The 15,951-nt window shown below is 42.3% G+C and overlaps 2 protein-coding genes across 3 annotated transcripts in view; one reads left to right on the plus strand and one right to left on the minus strand.

The window, feature by feature from the left end:
- The window catches only part of itpkb (inositol-trisphosphate 3-kinase B), a 49,668-nt gene extending 42,768 nt beyond the window's left edge, over positions 1–6,900 (minus strand). For both annotated transcript variants that reach the window (XM_066677395.1, XM_066677397.1), the window contains exon 1: positions 6,715–6,900. The gene's annotated coding sequence lies outside the window, so the exon portion shown is untranslated. The remainder of the gene's footprint in view (positions 1–6,714) is intronic.
- Positions 6,901–12,854: 5,954 nt separating this feature from the next.
- The window catches only part of coq8aa (coenzyme Q8A, genome duplicate a), a 43,131-nt gene continuing 40,034 nt past the window's right edge, over positions 12,855–15,951 (plus strand). Inside the window, exon 1 of the mRNA XM_066677444.1 lies at positions 12,855–13,004. The gene's annotated coding sequence lies outside the window, so the exon portion shown is untranslated. The remainder of the gene's footprint in view (positions 13,005–15,951) is intronic.

Consider the following 15,951-nt stretch of genomic DNA (forward strand, 5'->3'; position numbering starts at 1 on the left):
AGGAGTGGACACATGGGAATTGACGGGAGACTGGACTGGAGACAAGACAGGGGACTGAACGTGGGACGGATACGGAGACTGGACACGTTTGGGGACAGAAGACTGGACATGGACAGGTGACAGGACAGGGGACTGGAATGGAGACGGGACTGATGACAGGACTGAGTGCTGAGACTGAACGGGAGCAGAGACTGGTGACAAGACACTGGACAGGATAGGAACATTAGACTGGACAGAAGACAGGACAGGTGACATGGCACTAGACTGGAACGGAGACTGGACACGACCAACTGGGGACTGGACATGAGACAGGACAGAGGGTTGGAACGGGGACTGAACAGGAGACGGGACTTGAGACTGAACAGAGGGTTGAAAGGGAGGCTGGACAGGACTAACAGGGGACTGGACATGTGACGAGACTGAGGGTTGAAACGAGGACTGAACAGGACTAACAGGGGACTGGACATGTGACGAGACTGAGGGTTGAAACGAGGACTGAACAGGACTAACAGGGGACTTGACAGGACTCACGGGAGACGGGACTGGACTTGGTAGGGGAACAGGGACCAAGACGTTTACGGGGACAGACATGAATACAGTAACAGGTACAGGGACAGAGACAAAGGCAGACACGGATACAGGGACAAGGACAGAGACGGGAACCAGGACAGGGACAGACAAGGGAACCAAAATAACAGGTGGGTGCCCAGGGCTGGCAAATGTCTGTGGGGCAGTCCGAGGAACCAGCCTGGGCACAGTTCTGGGGATCGGCCTCGAAGTCTTACGGGCCGACCTACGGACATGGACAGGAGCGGCCGTAGCCACAGTCACGGGGACAGGAGAGGCCGTAGCCACAGACACGGGGACAGGAGCGGCCGTAGCCACAGTCACGGGGACAGGAGCGGCCGTAGCCACAGTCACGGGGACAGGAGCGGCCGTAGCCACAGTCACGGGGACAGGAGAGGCCGTAGCCACAGACTCGGGGACAGGAGCGGCGGGTGCCGCCATAGTCACGGGGACAGGAGAGGCCGTAGCCGCCATAGTCACGGGGACAGGAGAGGCCGGTGCCGCCATCACGGGGACAGGAGCGGCGGGTGCCGCCATCACGGGGACTGGAGCGGCGGGTGCCGCCATCACGGGGACTGGAGCGGCGGGTGCCGCCATCACGGGGACTGGAGCGGCGGGTGCCGCCATCAACGGGACAGGAGCGGCGGGTGCCGCCATCAACGGGACAGGAGCGGCGGGTGCCGCCATCAACGGGACAGGAGCGGCGGGTGCCGCCAACACGGGGACTGGAGCGGCGGGTGCCGCCATCACGGGGACTGGAGCGGCGGGTGCCGCCATCACGGGGACTGGAGCGGCGGGTGCCGCCATCACGGGGACTGGAGCGGCGGGTGCCGCCATCAACGGGACAGGAGCGGCGGGTGCCGCCATCACGGAGACTGGAGCGGCGGGTGCCGCCATCACGGAGACTGGAGCGGCGGGTGCCGCCATCACGGAGACTGGAGCGGCGGGTGCCGCCATCACGGAGACTGGAGCGGCGGGTGCCGCCATAGTCACGGGGACAGGAGCGGCGGGAGCCGCCATAGTCACGGGGACAGGAGCGGCGGGAGCCGCCATAGTCACGGGGACAGGAGCGGCGGGAGCCGCCATAGTCACGGGGACAGGAGCGGCGGGAGCCGCCATAGTCACGGGGACAGGAGCGGCGGGTGCCGCCATCACCGAGACAGGGGAACCTGCAGCGACGTCGTCCTCGGAGGCAGGGGAACCTGCAGCGACGTCGTCCTCGGAGGCAGGGGAACCTGCAGCGACGTCGTCCTCGGAGGCAGGGGAACCTGCAGCGACGTCGTCCTCGGAGGCAGGGGAACCTGCAGCGACGTCGTCCTCGGAGGCAGGGGAACCTGCAGCGACGTCGTCCTCGGAGGCAGGGGAACCTGCAGCGACGTCGTCCTCGGAGGCAGGGGAACCTGCAGCGACGTCGTCCTCGGAGGCAGGGAAGCCTGCAGCGACGTCGTCCTCGGAGGCAGGGAAGCCTGCAGCGACGTCGTCCTCGGAGGCAGGGAAGCCTGCAGCGACGTCGTCCTCGGAGGCAGGGAAGCCTGCAGCGACGTCGTCCTCGGAGGCAGGGGAACCTGCGACGTCGTCCACGGAGGCAGGGGAACCTGCGACGTCGTCCACGGAGGCAGGGGAACCTGCGACGTCGTCCACGAAGGCAGGGGAACCTGCGACGTCGTCCACGGAGGCAGGGGAACCTGCGACGTCGTCCACGGAGGCAGGAGAGGCGCGCGTCGCGCTCACGAAGACAGGAGAGCCGCGCGCCGCGCTCTCGAGGACAGGGGTTTGTGCTGCTCGCCGGGCTCGCGCTGGAGCTGTAAAGGGTTTAGGGGGTTTCACAGGCGCACCCATTAGATCACCTCGAGGTGCGCCCCTGTTAGCCTCAGGCCTCAGAGGTACGGAGGTGAGGCTAACAGCCCCTACCCTTAACGCCCCCCCAAAAATTTCCCCGGACCTGAGGGGGTAATCCTCCAGCGAGGGGGGAACTCCAGCACGGTTCTTCCGCCGGCTCTTTCGACTCCCGCTGGCGCAACGACTCGATTCCCGAGTCGACTCCACCGCTATAGGATCCGGAACAGCGCCAGGCAGGAGCTGGAGCCGGCGACTCCATTCCGAGGCCGCTTTCAAAGCCTCCTCCACAGGATCTTTGTGGCCTGTGCGGAATGGAGTCCGGCGAACGGCACAACCTTTGATGTAATAGTCCGTGCTAGCTGCGTCCTGAGGGTCGTACATTCTGTCAGGAGCGAGGGGCGAATTGAGGGAGGCGGACGCATTCGCTAAAACACGGGATAATTTAATATAAACAAAACAACGATACTAAAACAGGACACAAACAAACAAGGAGCCAAACAAGCTAAATAAAACAAAGGAAACTGGACAGGGAAAACAGGACAGACGGACGAAAAGCGACACGACGAAAAAGGAGAAGAAACGGGGAAACTCTAGAGACAGACGGACAGACTAAATAACATGACCAACTAAACACAGGATAAAGGGGAAATGTACGACCAACGGATGAGAGACAAGAGGGCTTAAATACTCACACAAACGAGACGCACCTGAGACAGATAACGAGAAGGACGGGTTAACAGATGACACGGACGAGGAGGCGGAGACCAGGACATAAACAAAACAGAGCCATGTGCAAATAAAGCACATGGCGGGGACAACAGACTGACAGGACGAAGGCGTGACACTGTCAAGGGTGTGTTCCTGCCTTGAATCCAGTGATTCTGGGTAAGATCTGGACCCAACATGACCCTGATCAGGACGAAGCAGTTACAGAAAATGAGTGAATGGATGAATGAATGATAGATAAATTATTAGCAACTCAATGAACATCATGAACTATTAAAATGATTATAAAGTTTTAATAAAGTTTACAGTTTTTTCTGAAAACTGGTACAAAAGAAAATGCACCACACAACAGATGTTCAGTCATAAAGTTGAATATTTACATTCTCAGAATATCACACAGGAGCCACACCCTCTTGAAAGTCATCCTATATGAAAAGTCAGCTCTTAGGTAACTGACTACGTATTTCTAAGTCAGTAAACAAAACAGGTCTTGTGATTTAGTCTGTAAACAAGCTAATTTATTCTCATCTGCAAAATTATACATCACCAAATATTGAAAAGAGTGTCATCATAACTTTTATTTCTGCATAACAAAATATATATATATCTCATTATGAAAGGAGAATTTCATTACATTGTGCTGCATATAATTTATAGCCAATACACCTTTAATAAATTCAGCAAACCTTTCCTCATGGTTTACTAGCTCTCTGGTCTGTTTGTGCAATTGAAAAAGTTTGGTGTTTGTATTCAGCCCTGGCTCTGTAAATGGGAAACAAAGTGGCTCAGCCCAAGAAAAACAACACTATGCCAGCCAAACAACAACAGGTGGCATTCATGCTCATGCACGAATAACAAGGATACACCAGCTTGTGACTTGCCAATGAGAACGACCTGAAAGTCCCATCATTCATCACAAATTTGCACTTCCGAGGTGACTTCTCAAGAACACTATAGGGAGAGGTGTGCTTGTTTCACTGTTGAGTTCCAAAAGCAACCGTCATTCTCCATAATTGTATACAGCACCTTTTTTAAATATTTGGATCTAACCTTAAGTTTGCCAGTTGCAAATCTGATAGGTTACTCTGATAGTGTGACAAATGTACTAATAAGCCTATAGCTTCTACTGAGTCAGATATGGAACATTTAACTGCTCTTGAGTTACACCACTCCAAATGAAACATCATAAACCACCAAAGAGATTAAGAAAACTTTGGGGCCTCTGCTCCACTGATGCTCAACTATTGAGGATTAGACTCGAGGAAAACCAAGCCAAATGGAGCCCATTATCCATTTCCATTTATGGGAGAAATAGACAAGACACGAAGAGATTTGAAATTTGATTAACTGACACAAGATAGGACAGAATTAGTCTGTGAATTAACTGATTAGATTATAAACAGTCAGACATTATGAATCATAGCACATGCTTTGTGAATTTAACACAAGTAATGTCTTAACCCTGAACATGCTTTATGGCTTCATGCTTACTCATAATACTTGCCCTGCCTTGTGTCAGCAACAGTGTTCGCTTCAAGGGAACCTGAATGGAAAATGACTGTCAGCAAACTGACAACAAATCTGATGCAAAATTTTAGGCCACAGAGATTAAATCTGCCGACCTGGTACTGCTTAAAGCCTAAAAGGAGATCAAAATAAACCCCTCAGCTAAGTCTACATGGAAATTTTGGCAATGTATTTGTGCATATGTCTCTCTTTAGAGGCCACTGCTAAAGTGCTGGTCTTGGTTACTATCAGTTATGACCTCATGCTTCCTGCTCCATAAAGAATTACCTTGTGTCCGAAATGGCTCCCTATTCACTTTTCCCTATATTATTCACTATACAGTGCACTATTATAAGAGCTGAATTCAGGAGGGTAGAGTATGACTTCAAACACAACCTCATGCAGGTTTCACCAAACAATGCAATGGATTATGGGTAATCTAATTTCTGCTGGTGTACATGAGCTGTAAACTGCTTTTTGCAGTTCATTGTGGGATTGTTTGAGTGCACTGAAAATTGTCCACTAAGTTTTCGGACACAAAATAGTACACTATATGGTGAATAGGGCACAGTTTCAGGCTGGGCGTTAGTCTTCATTCTTTAACTTAATGTAAACATGACTGCAGAACAGGGTTCCTGACAGAATGTAGCTCTAACATGTTTCAATGAGGTTGCCTCATATCACATCCTCAAAATGTGTGTAGGTGGTGAATTATTCTCAACACTGCAGTGACACTTATATGGTGGTGAGTATTAACGTGTGTTGCACTGGCAGTGCTGCTGGAATTTTTAAAGACTGTGTCCACTCACTGTTCACTCTATTTGACACATCTACCTTGTTGGTCCACCTTGTAGCTGTAAAGTCAGAGACAAACGACATCTGTTGCTGCACAGTTTTTGTTGGTCGTCATCTAGTCCTTCAGCTTTGGACAAAAGACGCAGCCCACCTGGGCAGGACCCTGTTGGCTGGACATTTTGGGCTGGTGGACTATTCTCAGGCTAGCATTGATACTGAGGGCTTTAAATACACTTGCAGCTCTGCTGTGTCTGATCCATTCATACCAGCACAATGCACACTAACATACCACCACGTCAGTGTCACTGCATGCAGAGTTAAGAATGAGCTATCACCCAATAATACCTGCTCTGGGTGGTCCTGTGGGGGTCCTGGCCATTAAAGAACATGATGAAATGGGGATAAGAAAGCATGCAGAGAAACAGGTGGACTACTGCCTGTAATTGAAGAACTACAAAGAGCTTTTGTGATGTTGAGTGGACAATGTTTGTAGATACAAGTTAGGTGTTCCTAATCAAGAGACCGTTCAATGTACATAGTTAGTCCTAAAATGTTTTCAACTACAGTTACTACAGTTAATTATAGCACAGATTTGCCACTGTATATGTCCAATTCTGAACAGTATCAGAGTAGAGGTCTTTAATATGTTCAAATGGGCATTCCCAGAACTTCATTCTTACAGTGTCTGAAACTTTTTTTTGGTAATTATCGGTTGTACTCACAGGCGTTCAGTTACCACTTGGGCTTAGACTTAAATTATTCAAATGAGGGTCTTTATTTTAGCGTCAATAAACACGTGGCCACATTCGAATTGGTGGGCGACTCTGAGCAACATGAATGAACTGGCATGTGATAAATGCAAAGAGTGTGTAGCATTGGAAACTTCTGCCTTCTTTCGCAGATATGTCGTTCGGAGTTTAAAATGAATACAACTGACGCCTTGCCATTAAACTTAGAGACGTATCATTAGGCTCCAGTTCTAAGCAAACTCGACAGGCGGGTTTAGAAACGACTTGGATACGATATTAACGTGTCTGTAGAAACCAGCCGTGTAATGTTGCTTTGCTTTCCATAGTCTGAGGTAGCTGCACTATTACATACTCATAAAGCATTTATTAAATTAGCTTCATTACAGACTCCAACGCTCGACAAATGAAGCGACGGTATTTCCCATATTTTTAGGACAAAAAGGCAACACCGTTGTTTCCTTTCTACTCAAAACAGTACCAGAAGCTACGGTTTGATGAGTTAGAAGACAGAACAAAAGTCAGAAAGACTCACCTTGTTTATGACAGGAATGAATTCTCGTTATGTTTCTCGCCGAAACAAATTAACTCAAAGAAACTCAAACGACTCCTCAGTCACAGCGCCATTACTTGAGAGTTTACTGTAGATTGGAAGGTGTTTAGCTTGTTGTAAATCCCGTGGAGTTCAACAGATGTGGGGCTGCCCTCTTCAGCGTCTCTCTTCGAGGCTCGGCTCAGTTTGGTTTAACGTACAAAGAAAAAAAAGGCAGGAAGGAAGTCGAGCTGACAGTCTCTGTGAAAGTGTAGTCTCTCTCTCTCTCTCTCTCTCTCTCTCTCTCTCTCTCTCTCTCTCTCTCTCTCTCACACACACACACACGACTAAAGTCTACTACTGTATTAAAATCAAAATAAGCCTCCAGTTTGATACAGAATGGAATGTAATAACAATATAACAACCGTCACTTTTACTTTACAACACTGCAGCCATTATATTAACTGTTCAAAATAACTACCCAACACACCAATAACACCATTATATTAACTATTCAAAATAGACATTCAACACATCAATGAGACACACAATAGAGATGTCACAACATTTATTATTATAACAGTTCATTCCTCTTACATACCTATGGACTTATTGATGAACAGTATAATCTGGCTCATATGAGTAGCACAGCTAGCAAGAGCAAGTTTAGACCATGGGTTAAGTGCTGTCACATCAATTTGCACTCCATGTTCAGTGACAGGACCAGGATTGGTTAAACAGGGCCCTTCTGAACTGACCCGGTACTAGTCCAATATGCAGCCCAAACTTATCTAATATAAGCAGCTGGGTCCCATAAAGAGCTCATGTACCTACCAAGCTTGAACTCAGCTAGCCCATGTTTAAGCCTTCTTAGACCTGCTAAGATGTGCTGTTTGGACAATGAACCTACATGTGTTTTCTGTGGGTTAATATGATTGCTCTCCAAGGAAAAAAAAGTATCTCCATTTATACTATTAAGTTTACTACATCATTAGAACAAAGCAGGTACCCTTCACAATATGAAAATTTCATGATGAATGGATTATTGGAAATGCTCCATAATGACTTGGAATACATTTTTTACATTGGTTTTAGTTAGAATTTAAGAAGAGAATGTCCTTCTCCTAAAGTTGTTATATTGGAGATAAATTAATTTATTTGGACAGTGATAATATCTGGGTTTGGTATTAGGAAGACTAGTTTGATTGTGCTAATTTTCCATATAAAACTCTGCTTGTTCCCCTTATCAAGAGTTAGTTTATTTTAAAAAATGAGTTTAGAATAAAAACTATAAAACAAAATTTACACGGTGGGACTGATACTATGGAGCAATTTATATCAAACCATGCTGAATTATCAATTAAAATAAACATTAGAATTAGCATAAGAGAATAAACATAAGATTTCTATTTTAACCTGCTGCATGGAGCTATTATCCAGGCAAGAAATTTCAGAGGCTATAGAGATGTCACAGCATTTATTATTATAACAGTTCATTCCTCTTACATACCTATGGACTTATTGATGAACAGTATAATCTGTCATCAGTGCTGTTTGCTTTGCCTGAGTCCTTGCAAAGTCAAAGTTACAAGGTTCTTAAAGGAATACTAGGTAAGATTATGAATTTTTGCTCCTGGGCTCCCCTTACAGCTGCAGAGTGTAATTCAGCACTGTCTTGACATCAAGGGGCAGGGGCAAGGAGGGGGGAAAGAGGGAGATGAGGTTCTTACTTTCTGCAAAAAAGTTACATAGTGCAATTTCTGCAGTGCTGAGCCCAGAGTCGCTACAACAGAGGGTCTATTCTACTTCTCACAGGACACTGGAGCATCCCAATAATTAAACAGTCAGTTTAAGGTGAAATGCTACATCATTTTTTCTTTAACTTAACTCCAGATTGTCATTTTTTTTTACCATATCACTTTTCACAATATGAAGCAGATATTTCACTGACACCTTGTGGCCAGAGACCTATTTTAAACAAGGCCAACCTCGTATGATGTAGCTGCTGTATGCAGCATAATTGGTTCATTCAGGGACTACAAACCTGTTTAATTCCTCTTCTCATGGGATTTGCCCTTTATATAAAAAATTAATGTAAAAAAAATGCAGGATCAGTTCTGCAAATATTATTAGCTACTTTTGATGTTATAACTATTCATGATAGCATCCATTTGTTTTCGTTTCTCTCGAGACAAAGGTGATGTGTCATATAGATGGTTTAAGTGAATGGAAAATACTATGTAGTAGCGGCTGCTCTGATTTGAATAAGACTTACTGGCTGATAGGTAGTATGAAAATTAATTTTCCATGGCCTGGGACAGGGGTCTGGCTGAAGTGCACACCAAGTGATGGGGGAAAAAAATCTTCAAAGAACATAATATCCTTTGCTAATACTTCCAAGAATAACCTGTATTCATCCAACTGACTTTTTTTTAGGGGGCTCAACAACTTCTTTCATTTTCTGGATAAATAAACAACTTATTTTATTTCTGGACAATAAAATATATGACCCTTTTTTTTGTTGTGATAGTCTTTCTCCTGATTATGAATATGAATAACTCACTTATTTTCCAGCAGCAGAAAGCCCTCAGTCATCACCAGCACATGACTATCACTCAGTGAGCTTATATACTGCTGTTTACAGAGAAAGAGGCTACACCACAAAATAAACCTTTGCCAATCAGCTGCACATGTCTGTGTTTTAGCTGGAAGTCTAGATAGTGAATAACAAGTTGTGGTTTTTCCATTTCTTAAACTAAACAAATTGCTCTGGTTGTATAGGAAAATGAATTAGGTTCAAATATCCAAAGCAGCCACCTGCTCATCCAATATGTCTACAGGATAAAGGATATCAGTGAGTAGTTTGGTAGTTTGTCCCCCTTTGCTGCAAGGTAACAGCCTCTACATTTCTATAAATGTTTTGGAACATTGTTCTGAGTATTTGATTGCATTCAACCTATGTGATCTTTAATTAGGTAAAATACTGTTATTGGATTATTATATATGTATGCATTCCAGCTCAGTCCCAAAGTACTAAATGGTATTCCATCATTTTAGGGATGATTTTTAACCTTTTGGCCAACACTTGGCATTGGGCATGTCTGCTTTATACTCTTAATAATAAAGGTCCTACAAAATGACTTTTGAGCGATGGCATAGAAAGAGCCACCTTTGGTTCCATAAAGAACCATTTTTTGCTAATATGTTTAAATGAAGACCCTTTAAAACGTTCTTCACACTCACACATCACTTTAAGACATGGTTATTTATGGGGCGTATTTTTTTTTTATTCACTGCCGTTATAAATATTGTTCTAATGAGGTCAAACCTACAGCTTACTTAAATCGCCACAGGCTTTTGCAGAGCTAGAACGCCACCTGTTGGTAGATCAGGTAGAGGAACATGTCCTATATAAAATAGGAGTCTGTCTAGCCATCAGCTTTACACTCGTTTGTCAACGTCTAGAGAGAGTGAACATTATATTCACTGATAGCGTTATAGAACATATCCTGCAAGTCATTATGATCAGTAAATCTATCCAATTTAATTTTCCTGTGTGAGATATTCGTCTCGTAATCAATTATTCAGACTTTTATTTTGAATTGTTTTATTAGTTACCACTCAAAAAATGAATACAAATACCACCCAGAGAGAGAGAGAGCACCACCTATATGATTATTAATAAAATTACCAAACTCAGTCTTGACAAATATAATGTAAATGCCTTTCATAACAGCAGACCTATTTGATGCATAGGGTCCTTTTCATTTTGTCAATAATTTGTAGGTAGATTTACCAGAAGAGGACAGGTCCCCTCATGTGAGCCTTGGTTCCTCCTGAGGTTTTTTCTCAGCTCTGAGGGAGTTTTTCCTTGCCACTATCGCCCTGGCTTGCTCACCTGGGGGATTTTTACATTTTTTAAATTTTTACATTTCATGTCAAAACTTTGTTTTGTTCTGTGAAGCTACTATGTGACAACATCAGTTGTAAAAAGTGCTATACAAATAAATTTGATTTGATTAGATTTGTTTTCACAGTCCACAATTATACAGCATGGAAGTGAAGGCCAAGGACAGTAAAATATTAAAATCTCATTCAAAAACATGGGCCTCACTCAAATATCCACACAGAAAGCTAAAATACACACACTACACTAAGCAACAATCTTAAACAACAATATACAGGCTTTTTTTTGCCAGCTATATATATAGGGCACCAATCCACCACAGTGTATCAGGCACTCAACTAATTTTCACTCACTCACAACAATTGACACTTTTCACAATTACAAATCTACTTACTGATGTAAGTGACCCAAGGTGGGTTTGAACCTTAAATCCCAGGACCGTAAAGCAGTGTGATAGTGACACTACCTGTCACACATTTATACACCCTCCTAACGTTAATTACCATGAATCTCTAAACTTATGGGGTATCATTTTTTCATATGAGGGCTGACAACTGTACTAATCTATTAAAAATAGCTGACTTTGTCTATACACATAAACAATTATTTTACCCCACGTCCACAGGTTAAATAAACCCTGTCCGATTAAATCTTTGAACACTCACTTTAAGATATTAAATGTAAAGCCGTTTTTAACCAGTGGATGGCAGCAAAGAATTACAAACATATTTGTTAAAAAATACAATTAATATCTATAGTATTCTTCATTTCATTTTAAACCCTTTTTTGTCTCATTAAATTAAAGAGGGCCATCGTAGAGTATACATTAATTGAATTCCGCCCATTATTACACACGTACCAGAGCAGCTATCACATAAACCTTTAAGAGGCTGTACTGAAAGGCCATTTTGAGGGCATGTGGAGTGAAGGAACAGCACTCCTCCTTCAACAATTCACAGGTGAGGTGCCCTTGAGCAAGTCACCTAACCCCCAACTGCTTCCTGTGTGCTAAGATGACCATCTACTGTTCAGGGTGTGTGTGCGTGCGTGCACTACTACCAGTCACTAGCGTGTGTGTTTATTCACACACTCAACAGCTGCTCAACAGCTCTGGGATTTTCAATGGTTGACAGGTCTAGACTAGTTTACTACTTTTTTACTTTATTGCTGGACTTTCTACTAAGTAGCCACATTGTTGTAATCAAGTCAGAATGTGATCTGGCCTTTTCTTACTGAATTCAGCAAAGACTTCCCAGAAAAAATAAAACAAACATTTGGACAACAGCATGTTGCTCAAAAACCTGTACATATTGTGTGCTTTCACAGATGTTAAATTCACCCATGCCATGTGCACTAATGTAATACCCATACAGTCATGGATGATGTATTTTGATCTGGACATTTATAGCAAGTCGATTTTCCCTCTCCTTCATAACACAGGTAACAAGCATCTATGAAATAAATAAATAATTTAATAAATAATAAAAAACCGATCTAATTTTTGGCTGATTTGTGTAAATAATGCACATTCTGATGGTGAAAGGCTGACTGTCAGGGATAAAACCCTGCTCACAGACCAGAGGCGTTCACATTTTATATTTCGTGACATGCTCAATTAACTTAACTCCAGGTTTAAGCCATTAAGTCTATGTAAAAAAAACTGGATCCTCTTCAAATAAGAATGGTTTCATCAAGCTTTGTCATGTGTAGCAGGTTTTTTTGTCCAATGTGGTTAGCAGCTTAGAAAGCAGGAGTTTAGGCCTGAAGTTTGAGAAACTGTAGGTGATTCAATGGAAGTAGTGAAACAAGTTTGAAACATTCACAGTTATACTCAACGAATAAACTGCTCCTGAGCCTTTAGTTATTTAAGTGTTTGATAAAATCATAAAATTAATTGAATCATAACATTTATATTTTTTATAATATGCTATAAGCCTAAATGGTTGCATACGACTGCATTCATAAATGTTCTATGATGTGTAATATTCGGGATTTTCGGCAATCTACATAAACACATGCCTTCTCCGTGGAGGTCCTTCGTAAGGGGTTAAAGACTTTAAAAACACGCAGCAGTTAATTCACTAAAGACACGCCTTTTATCTGGAGCCCTCAATCTCATTGGTGGAATGCCTTGCATTTAAAAGAACGTGCGTCATTTTCTCCAGATAACGAGCCAATGCGAGTTGTGAGATTGCTTTGACGGACAGCATTACTGCCACCGATGGACCAGTAGCGGGTGCCTATAGGCGGGACATAACGAGCTAAGAGGCGCAGAGTTAGTAAACATCTCCGCTTGAGCTCATGGAGCCACAGTAGGTTTATACGTACAATCAGCAGCGAGGGAAAGAGGGGCAGGGAAAAAGGCCCGTATTTACAACAAGAGGAGGTGAGTGTATTTTTTATTAGATTTTTGTTGATAATTCATGCAAATATATATCAATATTACGACTATATAAATGCAAACTTCGGACTGGAAAGACTTCAAAAGACTGTTTATTCATGCATTGGACAGGTGCGTTCTTCACATGAACCTAAAGTTGTCTTCTATTTGTAACTTTCCGTTCCACCTTAAATGCTACGTTGTTTACGTGCAGCTAGACAACTAACTTCCCTTGCTGATGGACGCGAGGCTGATGTTTTCTCTTATTCGAATTCGCCGCTCCATCTTAAGCTTTGCAGCAGTTAACATTACATGTGGTATTTAAGGTGGAACGGAAAATAAACGTTCTGGCTCGGTGTGCCCTCAGCCTAACTTCACTCTCAGTTCCCCTCTCCAGATGTACATTGCTCGAGTGTTATTACTTTGGCGCAAACATGCTACTTCAGTTTTCATCTGTTTGCTATTACTTTTAAAATGTGGCGTGCATGTTTGACAGCATTTTATTGATTCCCAGTTACATTGCTTCAATCACGGTCGGTTGACAGAGAGATGGTGTTTGGAGCTGTTTCTGAATAATGTATCTGTTACTTGGCCACGTGTCCAGACAAGCCATAGCCATTACTTTGTGTACACATTCCATTTGGACTATAACGTAAATAATGTAGTCTGAGCATATGTGCAGGAAACAATATTTTGTAATATAATATGTTAACATATACTCAGTATACATTTTTTGTAAGTGAAAATAACATATCCTCTCCTAAAAATGATTAAAATATGGCAGAAGTATTGCACAGACCACATTTGGTGCCTTTTTTAGAAATGTTAAATTCAGCAAATGGTTATGAGATGCATACATGCGTATAGTTTCAGGATTATAGGGGCCAGTATTATCATGGTTATCAGTATTATTAATTGTAAAATGTGCTGAAAAGTCCAAAAGTACTGATACACAAACTGAAGTCATTTTAGCATGTTTTATGTTGAACACAAAATTTGCAGCACTATTTTAAAATAGATTCAAAGTTAAGTGGACCTAAACAATAAGCTCTGCCGTGTTGTTTTCCTTTTTCTTATGTAAACTTTATGTAAAGCTGCAAAAAACACATAATAATCATATGCATTAGATTTTGTTTAACTGGTAATCAGTAATTTATAAACCTCTATGTTGTTTATGTGGAAATATTTACTACATAGGCACAATTTAGGGACTGTTGTATATTTTTAGGAGGCATGTTACTTCTAGAGCGCAAAGGATGCTTTACATGGTAAACCATGGTATTTTACATTGAAACATTAATACTAACTATATATACATACTATATGTATAAATACTAAACATATTGATCTTGCTTTTTTGCGTTCTTTCTAATGGCTTCATTAACAAAGGCTTGATTTATTATAAAGGCTCTCAGATTACTTCAGTGATTTGACCCAGTGTTAAATGTAGAATGGTTATGATTTCATGGTTAATCCTAGTGTATGGCACGTGTATCCCATTTTTGCACTTGTCAAAATACTGATGAATATACACTTCCGTCTTTTTTGCAGCCTACCAATTAATTTTTCACTTGTTCAAGTTCTTTTGACCAGTGATTATCCATCCTTTAGTATACTGCAAGTCACCCAAACATAGAGTTTGTAATCCCCTCTCTCTATGCTCCATAATTATTCAAGGGCAACCTGTGTTTCTGTGTGCAGAGGACATAGCACTGACAGAAAAAAATAATATTTGTGTCTGTAATCTGCACCAGATGTAAACTGTAGTTTGCACTGTAGTTTGCAAAATTGCTGCCACTCCTAGCATGTTGGTAACTAGCCTATATTATACACAATGGCTAGACAGATAGATGCTTCCTTGATCCTGAAATTTAGCAGCCTGTGGTGTACAACACACTTAGATGCACATAACGAGAATGGTACAAAAGAAAGGAAGTAACTTCACTCTTCCTAGCAATAAATACTGTATAGACCTATATTGTACATAATTTAAAAATATGCAGAATGTAAATACATGTTGTAGCTGAGTATGTACATAAATACGAAAAGACTATAAATGCTAGACAGACCTCTGCTGTAAGAAAATGTAAATACGGAGAATATTAATGTCAAGATAAAACAAAAGACAATGGTAATACATGTCCAAGTGCCAAGTGGGCAGTATAACAGTGAACGATGGATAAATGTCTTTAATATGCAGTGTAAACATCTCTCTCTCTCTCTCTCTCTCTCTCTCTCTATATATATATATATATATATATATATATATATATATATATATATATATATATATAAGACCATAAGGTGTATCACAATAGAGAGTATATGGGGATGGGGTAAACATAATCTATCATGTTTAGAAGAATGTGGCCATGCTGAAAGTAAGTAAACAAAACAGCAATCTATTTCTGGATTAGTGTAGGTGAAGTTTCCTCTTTGGCAAAGCCTCTTGTGCCCTGTTGTGCCAGTCGACTTTTATCTGCTTTTCTCCTTGGATGTGTTATAACGAGAGTGGGGTATGCTGATACTCTAAGATAACCAGTTTTTCTCCATAAATTATCTGCAGCCTCCCTTCTCCTGCCCACCAAAATTATCTCATATCTCCAAGCTGAAAACATCACACCCATACAGACATGGAGAAAGACCTATGCAAACCCAGAAGAAGACAGTGAGAGAGACTTAAATTAACACACAAAATAAAACTATTTCTCATAAGCAGTAAATGGATATGTCCTTTTTAAGTTTACTTAAACCAAATGAGCATGTGAAGTCTGAATATGCTCATCTTTATGAACAAGAGACAAGCTTAAGCTTTAAGAAAAAGGAACAATTTGGAGATGTCTGGTCAAAATAGAATTTTGTACAGATTTTCTATTAAAACTTCAATATAATTTTCACCGCCGGCTTTTGCATCTTTTGGTTAACCCTAAATATTATGACACTGTAATATTTA

Source organism: Hoplias malabaricus, chromosome 7, assembly GCF_029633855.1.
Source record: "Hoplias malabaricus isolate fHopMal1 chromosome 7, fHopMal1.hap1, whole genome shotgun sequence".
NCBI lineage: Eukaryota > Metazoa > Chordata > Actinopteri > Characiformes > Erythrinidae > Hoplias > Hoplias malabaricus.